The sequence below is a fragment of the Helianthus annuus genome, chromosome 4 (assembly GCF_002127325.2).
Source record: "Helianthus annuus cultivar XRQ/B chromosome 4, HanXRQr2.0-SUNRISE, whole genome shotgun sequence".
NCBI lineage: Eukaryota > Viridiplantae > Streptophyta > Magnoliopsida > Asterales > Asteraceae > Helianthus > Helianthus annuus.
In genome coordinates, this window is record NC_035436.2 from 55,109,771 (window position 1) to 55,120,647 (window position 10,877).

Sequence of the window (10,877 nt, forward strand, 5' to 3'; positions counted from 1 at the left end):
GATGATATTTAGGGCTTGAATCATTTGGTACAACATCGAGAGAAATGAAGAGATATCATTTGGCTTTATTTTATTAAACAATATTAAAAAAATAAGTTAAATGACTAAATAACCCTTGTATAATGTGATTTAACCAAAAAAACTAACTGGGTTTGGCCTAAAGGACATAACGTGTATGATTTTGAAACATTAAGGATAAAACTCGTCAAATTTAAAGACAAAGGACAGCGCCTGCAATTTTGTGTAAACATAAAGGACAAAACTTGTATTTACTCTAGTTTTGGGAAGCGGTTAAATAACTAGTACAATAAGTAAAAAGAAAGAGAGGTTTGGTACATATAGCACAACCTACAATATAAATTTAGTCTAAAAAGCGTAGAAAGCAATGGGGAGGCGACATGTGACATCTCTTTGACAGCTTCATACATTTTTTTAGAATATATATCTTTTCTTTCAGACCATTGATGTGGAAAAAGTAGTTCAACTAAATAAACTAAAATTACCCTAAATTAAGACTCAAGTAATAAAAATCTAGACTCTTTAACCTGACTAAACTACTCACCGGCAAGTGTACCGGTCGACTCTAGCACAGAAAAGTAAGTCCGGATGTCGAACCCACGAGGACTCTAATGAATTACGTTAACGACTCTATTTAGACTAGACACTGACACGACTTAATAATTATTGTGTTTTAAGGGGGGGTTTTACTAAAATCCTAAAATTGTGATTAAATTGAAATTAAACTAAGACACGAATGGAAACTAGGGTTTTAATTCAGATGAGATTAAGGACTACCTAGACTTGAATCCAGTTTAACTGTGAATGGACTTCTAACGGTTTTATTGTTGTATGGAGCCGGGATCGTAAAATACTAAACCTTAAGGTATTTCAATGCTAAGACTTCCCGACCTTCTCAGGAAGAAACCTAGGAAACCCTACAAGGCTGTTATGATTACCGACTGTTAGATTTCCTCTCAGTCCTCTAACGACTCTAAAAGTGCCCTAATACGACTATCTACCTCTCAGCGCGACAATCTAAGGCAATTCTAGGTTCTAACTTGGTTTACTAGACACAAATGCAATTAGGGAACTAACGTCGACTTCTCTCAAAATCTAATTTAGCTATATACTGCACTGCGACCTAATAACTAACTCGAGCCTCTCAGCGACAAGTTAAGCAGAATATTTAATTCTAATTGTATTTTAATTACTGTTTCTAAGGCTATCGGCCGATTTACCCAAAGATCACCCGAACCCACAAGGATGCAAATAATCAACACAGATCTATTATGTGAAAGACATCCACCAAAATCTATGTGAAACAGTAAACAATCCACAATCAAAAGTAAATACGCACACGCACCAAATCAGAAAATCTAGAACACTTTACTTTCAACGATCAATCCATAATCAATCAATAAAAACCATTAAAAGATCCAAACATAAATCAAACTATCATCTTGTCTAGGTAGTATCTAGGGTTTAGCCAAGAAACATGTTGTTCATAGCAAACAAATCAAGTTCAAAACAAGAATTCATTGGAAAAGGTTGAAAACACGAAATTAAAGAAAACCGGGAGATAAAACCCGAAAAATCTTCACTTCCACGCTCCAAGCTTCAACCGGATGATTCCCGTTAGCCAAAACACTTCAAAAACCTCAAAAATCTGCTCTCAAAAGTCTCCTAGGGTTCTTGGTTCGTAAGTCTCCTCTTAATGATCATTAACTTATGATTTTATATGAAACCCTAACCATAAACACATAATTTTCGCCAGACAACCCAGTGGTGTAGCACCACTGGTTCTTCCATTTTGTGCTGGTGCTACACCAGCACCTCCAATATTAGATTTTTTTGTTGATTGTTGGTGGTGTAGCATGAGCAACTGACCTCCTACACGTGGTGCTACACCAGTGATGATTTTTCACAGCCACTTGCATCTTGAAATCAACTTTCACTCCCAAAAGCTTTCAAGAATCATTCTAACTCTTTGTGACATTGTTCCAAGATGTAATGCTTCAACAATATAGCTCGTTTCCACTCAATTTTCAACCACGTAACGTATCAAAACCTGTAAAAGCGAACTTTGATCAATAGTACGTAATTCTAAATAAAACTAAACTATAAATAATGATAGAATGTACAAAATATACACTAATAAAGGATGTATTTTGCAATACATCAAATATCCCCACACTTACTCTTTTTTTCGTCCTCGAAAAAGAATTATGCAACGGAATTATAGACAAATAATCACTCAGACCGAAAACATAGATATACTTAATTAAAACCAAAACTTGCATTAGCTGCGATTGCGAATATATTTGTCCACTTTAAACCCGAATCCAATCCTAAGCCCTTATCATGTGAATTTAATTTAAGTGCGGTCAATCCACCTAGGGTCTCACACTAAAATCAACAGTCCACCTACTCCCGCCTCAAGCTTATAAGACTAAAAGAACGATCATTTGACCAATTCCCAACCGTCTTATATCAAAACCAAGAGAGTTTACAATCACAATTTTTTTCTTTTTTTCATTTTTTTTTTGCTTTTTTTTTCTCGTGAGTCTAGACAGTGCTTTCCCTAGCCAAGAGGCAATCCGGCTGTAGAGTCGCTATCCCCAACCACAGATTACTTAGGTTTCGGTACTTATTTATTTATTTTTTTTTCTTTTTAGCACGGTCGATTTCACACACCCTAGAGGTAATTCGGCTGTAGAGTCGCTATCCCCAACCACAAATTACATAGGAATGCATTACTTTCATTTAGTTTCTAGCTCACTTTTTATTCTATTTTTTTTTTTCATGATCACAAGCTCTAACGGTTTTAACTTATAACGATGCCCCTTATACTATTATTGGCGGTTTTAGTTTCCCATATCTCCCAGGTGAAAACCCACTAGCGGACCGACAATTTAGGTATATTAGATCAAAGGGACTTAAAACCAAACCCGGGCCTATCCACATATCCCTAACTAGACGCAAGCTCGATTTATTATAATCTCATATTATTATTATTCGAACCCGAGCAAAAAATTGTCTTTTCTATCATTTTCCGCTCAAAAATGCAAACTTCTTTTTATTTCGAAAGACATTTTCTGATTTTTCAATTTTTTTTGGATTTCTTGAAATTTTTAATTTTTTTGTATTTTTTATAATTAAGACTCGATTATTTACATGTATTCCCATCCCCACACTTAGAGATTGCATTGTCCCTAATGCAAGAACGAAAACACGACTCAACACTACCTAAAAACTACTAAATAAAACGAACTAACTAAATAACTAGACGACGAAATAAATAAAAACACAACAACAACAAAAAGGGAAACGACTTAGCTGATATGTGAGACTGTCAAAGTGCCAGTCATTTCCACATAAGCCCTCCAATTCAAAACGCGCTCAGCAAACAACTCGACCTCGGACACGCGAACGAAAGCGGCTAACATACTCAACCTATCTGAATCAAACAAACTGCCAAACATACCATCATATATATATCAAAATATCAGTAGTTTATCAGTTCCAACATAAGCATCCAACCCAACCATCCCTAACCAACCTGTTTAACGTGTGTTATATCAGTACAAACCACAAGCGAGGATCGAAACAGCACAAAATAAAAAATAAACAGCAAAAGATATAAACGTCAGCTGCTGCTCTGCATCCTCAAGCCATCCCCACACTACTCCTCATCCTGTCCACTATCGGAGTCATGACTGCTCGCCTCAAATACCTGAAACGGAGGATCCGGATCAGCATGTGCACCAACACCGGCCTGACCTGGCCGAAAGAAATCCGGAATCCTCATGCTCTGAACGGTCATCATATAGCGAAGAACATCCTCCTGCCTCGACTGACTCCTCTGAAGTGCCTCAATCAACTGCTCTAGGCTGTCAAACCTCTGCTCCACATAACCAGAGAATGACTCCAAAGTAAGAGGCTCAGGTAGAGGATGTCTCCTATGTGACTCAGTCTGAATACTGGCATCCTCAGCTGGTGGTGCCTGTGACTGCTACGGAACGTGTGGACCTTCTTGAATCGGCTTCCAGCCGTAGGGTTCCGTCCATGTCACTATGCCTGCCTTCTGCAGTTCTAGCAATCCAAACACTGCTGTCGTGGGGCCCTGATGTAAAAATTCGGGACGATATATATCAAACACTCCCAAATTTGTTGCAATCCTGGTGATATAAGGGCCCATATCCAACCCAGCTCTAATACCTCCTCGCCGACCTCTACTGAATGAATCTGCTAAAACCGTAGCCAAATTAAACTCCTTTCCCTGCACTCTACACATCAAAATAAATAACTCGATCCAATTTGCTTTGTTCTCCCCCGATCTCCTACCCACCAATGTTGTCGACAAGATCTTCAGCACATATCTATACACCGGATTACGGACCGATGTGATCAGATTCGAAGACCCAAACGGACGATCAGAAATGGAACTCCAGAATTCTTTCAACTCAGTTCCACCAACACTACAATCCCTTGGTTTATTATACGCACCCCTCAAGTAAGTAGCAAATTCCGGTGTCTTCACCTCCTCTTCGGTATACAAACCCGAAACGATAGCAAATCTCGGCACATTCATCTCATACATTTGCCTTCCAAAACTAAATGACACTGCCGTGCCCTGCTCGAACTTACCCTCCTTATGCACCCAAGTGCTATGGAACTCTAGCACTAGCTCCTCATACTGAGGCTCTATACAGTCCAACGCCTCAATCAATCTCTCACCCAAAAGATCCCTCACTTCCTGCTCTGAACCTATCTCTCTTAACCACTTCCAATCAATAACCCGATGTTGAAGAAGGTCAGTATCTTTCAGTTTTTTGAACTTAAACCATTCGGGTGAATCTTTCTCAAACTTTAGAATCGGGTGATTTGCTATTACATGCATTTTTTCATCCGGAATAAAATTGTACGAGGTGCGATATTCAGTTTTCCTTAATTTCGGATCATCAGCAGCGATTTGAATAATCGGTGTTTCTTGTGGAACCGGATCTTGCTGCGGTGCCGACTGACCCTTTCCTGTCTTTCTACCCTTCCCTCAACGAGAACTACTAGCCATGCCTGCAAAACAGATAAATTTCAAGCCAAAACAAGCAGACGGTCAGTAAATAACAACTATTTTTGGTATTTTTAAATTTTATAATTTTTTTGACTTTTTTTTTAGAAAATATATATAATCTACATTCAAACGATGGCCGTATAGCATTTCGTTCGCGGCCGTTGTTTGAAAGCAAGTGACATTAAAGCATCGCTTTGCAAAACAAAGTAAGCATGAACCAAACCTCGCCCGAATGGAGATTGAGTACGGGCGAGGGGTTTAATAGTCAAGTAAGCAATCACGAGCAATACGACACTTAACTAGACTCTAAAACAACATAAAGGATACTTAAAAAAAAATGCTAACTAGACACCGACTAGACTCGACCTTTTTAGACGCAAAAGTACATAGCAGTTAGACCTCTACCTCTCCCGGTACTTTACTTGCCCTCAAGTAAAGTCAAGTGCCGAGAAGAAGCCAACACGCAAAAACTAAATGTGGGAGCAACGGAAACGGGTCGAATGATTGGTGAGAAATTACATTTTTACGTCAAAGAGTTTCGACCCGTTTCCCCACACTTGAGCTTTACCACGCCTGTATCCACTATACCCGCAATAATCAAAGCAAACAAATCAAGCCACCCCCTCGTATCATTAAGCTTGTCCGAAATCAAATCAAGCAACTCAAACCAACCCAAACCACCCGCAATCCCATATGAACCAACTACAAGACTAGCCGTCACAAAAGACTCAACAATGACTCACTAACTGCCTCGACACAATACTCGATTGAACAAAAGAAACGGACTTAACAACTGGACTCACACAAATCACTCAAACCAACCCATGGAATTTACTCGACTGACCAACTCGACAGACATGCTCGACGCCACAACTGATTCAAAACAAGACTCAATTGACTGGACCAAAACCCACTGACTCAAGCATTACTGACGTCGAAACATAGACTCGATTAACAAACTGACCCGGACGAATATTTGACACAAACGACTCATCTACAGACTCAATAAACATCTACTAAACGAGTATACGAAAGAAATTTAGAGGAGACGTACCTGAATAGTGGAGTTGCTTGCAAGAAAAAGATGATTTTTTTTATGCAAGGTAAATTCCAAATCGGACCAAAACGATGGCCGAACGTTGTTGGGTGAAGAAATCCGAACACGGTGGTGATGGAGAGGCGGTGTCGTGGTGTGAAGTCGGCGGCGAGGTGGATATCGGCGGAGATGGAGGTGGCGGCTGGGGTTTTATATCGGCGATGGAGGCTGAGGGAAGTCGGACGAGGGTGGGTATCGTCGGACGAGGGTGGGTATCGTCGGACGAGGGTGGGGGATGTCGGCGGCGAGGGGGTGGGCTTTCTGGTTTGGGGATTTTGAAACGTGTTTTGATTGTGTTGTGGGGTTTGGGGATTTAAGGGTTGAGGGTTCAATTGGGTTAAGGGTTCAATTGGGTGAGAAGGGGTTCAATTGGGTTGAGAAGGGGTTTAATTGGGTTGAGAAGGGGTTTAGATGACCTGGGGGTGCTGGTGTAGCACCAGCATGTAATGTACATGTTGGTGGTGCTACACCAGTGACGATTTTTAGCAGAATGATGCGAAAATTTCCAACTTTTTGCCTTAGAAAAATTTTCTAAGTCTTACCCAAGCTTCCCCAAACCATCCCAAAATTTTTCTAAGTATAGCACTTACCTGGAATGACTTTTTCTTCGCGTTTTCAGCTCCTCAAAGGTACGTATCCTGCAAATTTACTCACAAACACAAAACACAAACACGAAAAACACGAAAAATAACGAAATTACAAATTGTACAAACTCTACAAATGAAGCTTTTTGTTCTCACTGCTCGGTGAAGGTGGGTGGGTCCTCGAGAGGAATTTCTTCCTCCTCGGTAGTATCAATGGGACCTCCCAAGTAATGTTTTAAGCGATGTCCGTTTACCTTCCACACTCCCTTGTCAACCTCATCGTATAATTCAACCGTGCCATATGGAAACACTTCTTTTACCACATACGGTCCACTCCATCTCGATTTCAATTTCCCTGCTATGAGTTTCAACCGTGAATTGAACAAAAGCACTTTGTCACCTACCTTAAAATCCTTCAAACCTCGTAACCGCCTATCATGCAATGCCTTGGTTTTCTCCTTGATACTCCAAGATCGTTCATAGGCAGCATCCCTTAAAGCTTCCAACTCATGAATTTGGAAGAATCTCCTTCTTGCGGCTTCGGTAAAAGGTTTACGGTTTTTAATGCCCACAACGCCCTATGCTCTAACTCTACCGGGAGATGACAAGCTTTGCCATACACAATCATAAAGGGTGTCGTTCCTAACGGTGTCTTATAGGCGGTACGGAATGCCCACAAAGCGTCGTCGAGCTTGTCCGACCAATCCTTTCTACTTTTTCCTACCGTTTTCTCTAGAATTCTCTTCACCCCTCGGTTAGCATTCTCTACTTGGCCACTAGTTTGCGGGTGATACGCGGTAGAAAGACGGTGAGTGACACCGTAGCGTGCAAGTGCCTTTTCCATGGCGGAATTGCAAAAATGCGTGCCATGGTCACTTATGATAGCTTTAGGGACTCCGAAACGCGTGAATAACTTCTTAAGGAATCTCACCACCACTCGGGCATCATTGGTGGGCAAAGCTTGGGCTTCGACCCACTTAGAAACGTAGTCAATGGCCACGAGGATGTACCTATTCCCACTTGAGGATGGGAAAGGTCCCATGAAGTCAATGTCCCATACGTCAAAGATTTCCAAGACTTGGATGGGATTTTGAGGCATTTCATCCTTGGATGAGATGTTGCCGGTACGTTGGCAACGGTCACAAGTCCTAACAAACTCTACGGCATCCTTAACTACCGTTGGCCAATAAAACCCACTATCAAAAACCTTTTGTGCCGTCACATTCGCTCCGTGATGGCCTCCCGTTAAACCCTCGTGCACATGTCTAAGGATGTCTAAACCATCCTCCTTTGAAACGCATCTCCTAAGCACTCTATCTCCACCTATCCTAAAGAGGTACGGGTCGTCCCAAATGTACTTCCTAGCCTCCCTAAGAAGCTTTTTCTTTTGTTGGTAGGACATACCCCTCACAAGATCTCCGGTCGCTAAATAGTTTGCCAAATCCGAGAACCATGGCAAACCCTCTACCTCGGCACTAACAAAATCTATGGTTTCGTGGGGAAAGGTATCTCCTATGGAATCCTCACGACCCTCTTCTCTCTTTGGATCCTCTAATCATGACAAGTGGTCGGCGGCCACGTTTTCCGCTCCCTTTTTATCCTTAATTTCTATATCAAACTCGGAGAGCAAAAGAATCCATCTAATGAGACGCGGCTTTGCGTCCTTCTTTTGGAACAGAAAACGCAAAGCGGAGTGGTCGGTGAACACGGTGGTTTTGGAAAGCACGAGATATGAGCGAAACTTATCAAACGCAAACACTACGGCTAAGAGTTCCTTTTCCGTTGTGGTATAGTTCTCTTGAGCATCGTTTAGAGTTTTGCTCGCGTAGTAGATTGGATGAAAGTGTTTATCGACTCTTTGACCTAGGACCGCACCTACGGCCTAATCGCTTGCGTCACACATGAGCTCGAAAGGTAAGCTCCAATTGGGCGAAACAAGTATCGGGGCACTCACGAGTTGTTCTTTCAAGAATTCAAACGCCTTGATGCACTCCTCGTCGAAGACGAAAGATACATCATTCTCTAAAAGCCTAGTCATCGGGCGTGTGATTTTGGAAAAAATCTTTTATAAAACGCCTATAAAAGCCCGCATGACCTAGAAAGCTCCTAACGGACTTGACACTAGTAGGTGGAGGCAATCTACTTATGGAATCTATCTTGGCCCTATCCACCTCTATACCCTCTCTTGACACCTTGTGTCCTAACACTATCCCCTCTGTCACCATAAAGTGACACTTCTCCCAATTCAACATAAGATTTGTCTCTATGCACCTCTTAAGCATCCTATCAAGATTAGAAAGACATTGGTCGAAAGTGGTGCCATAAACCGAGAAGTCATCCATGAAAACCTCCATGGAAGTCTCAAGCATGTCTTGGAATATAGCAACCATGCATCTTTGGAAAGTAGCCGGAGCGTTGCATAACCCGAAAGGCATGCGGCGATACGCATAAGTGCCGTAAGGGCATGTGAACGTCGTTTTATCTTGATCCTCCGGGGCGATGGGGATCTGAAAATAACTCGAAAATCCATCGAGAAAACAATAAAATTGTTGACCCGCTAGACGCTCCAACATTTGGTCAATGAATGGTAAGGGGAAGTGGTCTTTCCGGGTGGCGTCGTTTAACTTCCGGTAGTCTATGCACACACGCCATCCGGTAATGGTACGGGAAGGGATTAACTCATTCTTTTCGTTCATGATCACCGTCATCCCACCCTTCTTTGGGACGACTTGGGTCGGGCTAACCCATGGTGAATCGGAAATGGGGTAAATCACCCCGGTATCTAACAACTTAAGCACTTCTTTCTTAACAACCTCTTGCATGTTCAGATTTAGGCGCCTTTGAGGTTGCACCACCGGCTTATAGTCATCTTCCATGAGTATCCGATGGGTACAATAGGCGGGGCTTATGCCCTTGATATCCGAAAGACGCCATGCAATGGCTTCCCTATTCACTCTCAACACCTCTAATAACCTACCCTTCTCCCCCTCCTCTAACTTAGACGAAATAATGACGGGCAACTCGGAACCCTCACCTAAGAAAGCGTACTCTAAGTGGGACGGGAGGACTTTGAGTTCTAATGGGGCGGGTTTCTCTATAAGTGTACTCTCACTCTCACTTTTGATCTCACTCAATGCTAGTACTTCGGGGACCCACTCGTTCTCTTCTACCTCTTCACTCTCACTAACAACCTCCTCTACCTTCTCAACTACCTCGTCTATTCTATTCTCAACTAGGTCGGCTCCACTAATATAGTCAAAGCAATGGTCGACACAAGATAAGAAAGACTCTATGAAATAGACCGAATGACAAGGACTACTAAGATCATCGGAACCACTAGGGTGTTCCATGGAGCGTGCTATCTCGAAAGTGACCCTCTCCTCTCCGACTTGAAGTGTGATTTTCCCGTCAAAGACATCGATAATGGCCTTGGCGGTACACAAGAATGGGCGTCCTAGAATGATAGGAACCTTTTCGTCGGCTTCCATATCAAGAACGACAAAGTCTACGGGGAAGACGAACTTATCCACTTTGACTAAAAGGTTTTCGATAATGCCACGTGGATACTTAACGGATCTATCGGCTAGCGACAAAGACATGCGTGTAGGTGACAACTCTCCTAGACCTAACCTCTCGTACATGGAATATGGCATTAGGTTTATACCCGCTCCCAGATCGGCTAGGGCCCTACACTCGGTATCACTCCCAAACAAGCACGGGATAGTAAAAAGGCCCGGATCCGTCAATTTTTCCGGAACCTTATTCAACACTACGGCGGAACATCCTCCACTAAGGGGGATGTTAGAAACCTCTCCTAACCTATCCTTGCGTTTTAGAAGGTCTTTTAGGAATTTTGCATATTTCGGCATTGATTGAAGAGCTTCTATAAAAGGAAGGTTGATCCTAAGCTGCTTAAAGATCTCTAAAAATTTCTCGTACTCTTTGGAATAAGTTTGATTTTTAAGGCGGGAAGGAAACGGAGCACGGGAAATATCAACATTGGGTGATGGGATAACTTGAACGGGTCTCTTTCCTACACTCTTCTCACTTGAAGTACCCCCGGTGTGTTCGGTACTTTCTGGGATTAACCTAGGTTGCACTTTACCGGGCGCCTCCATTTCAATCT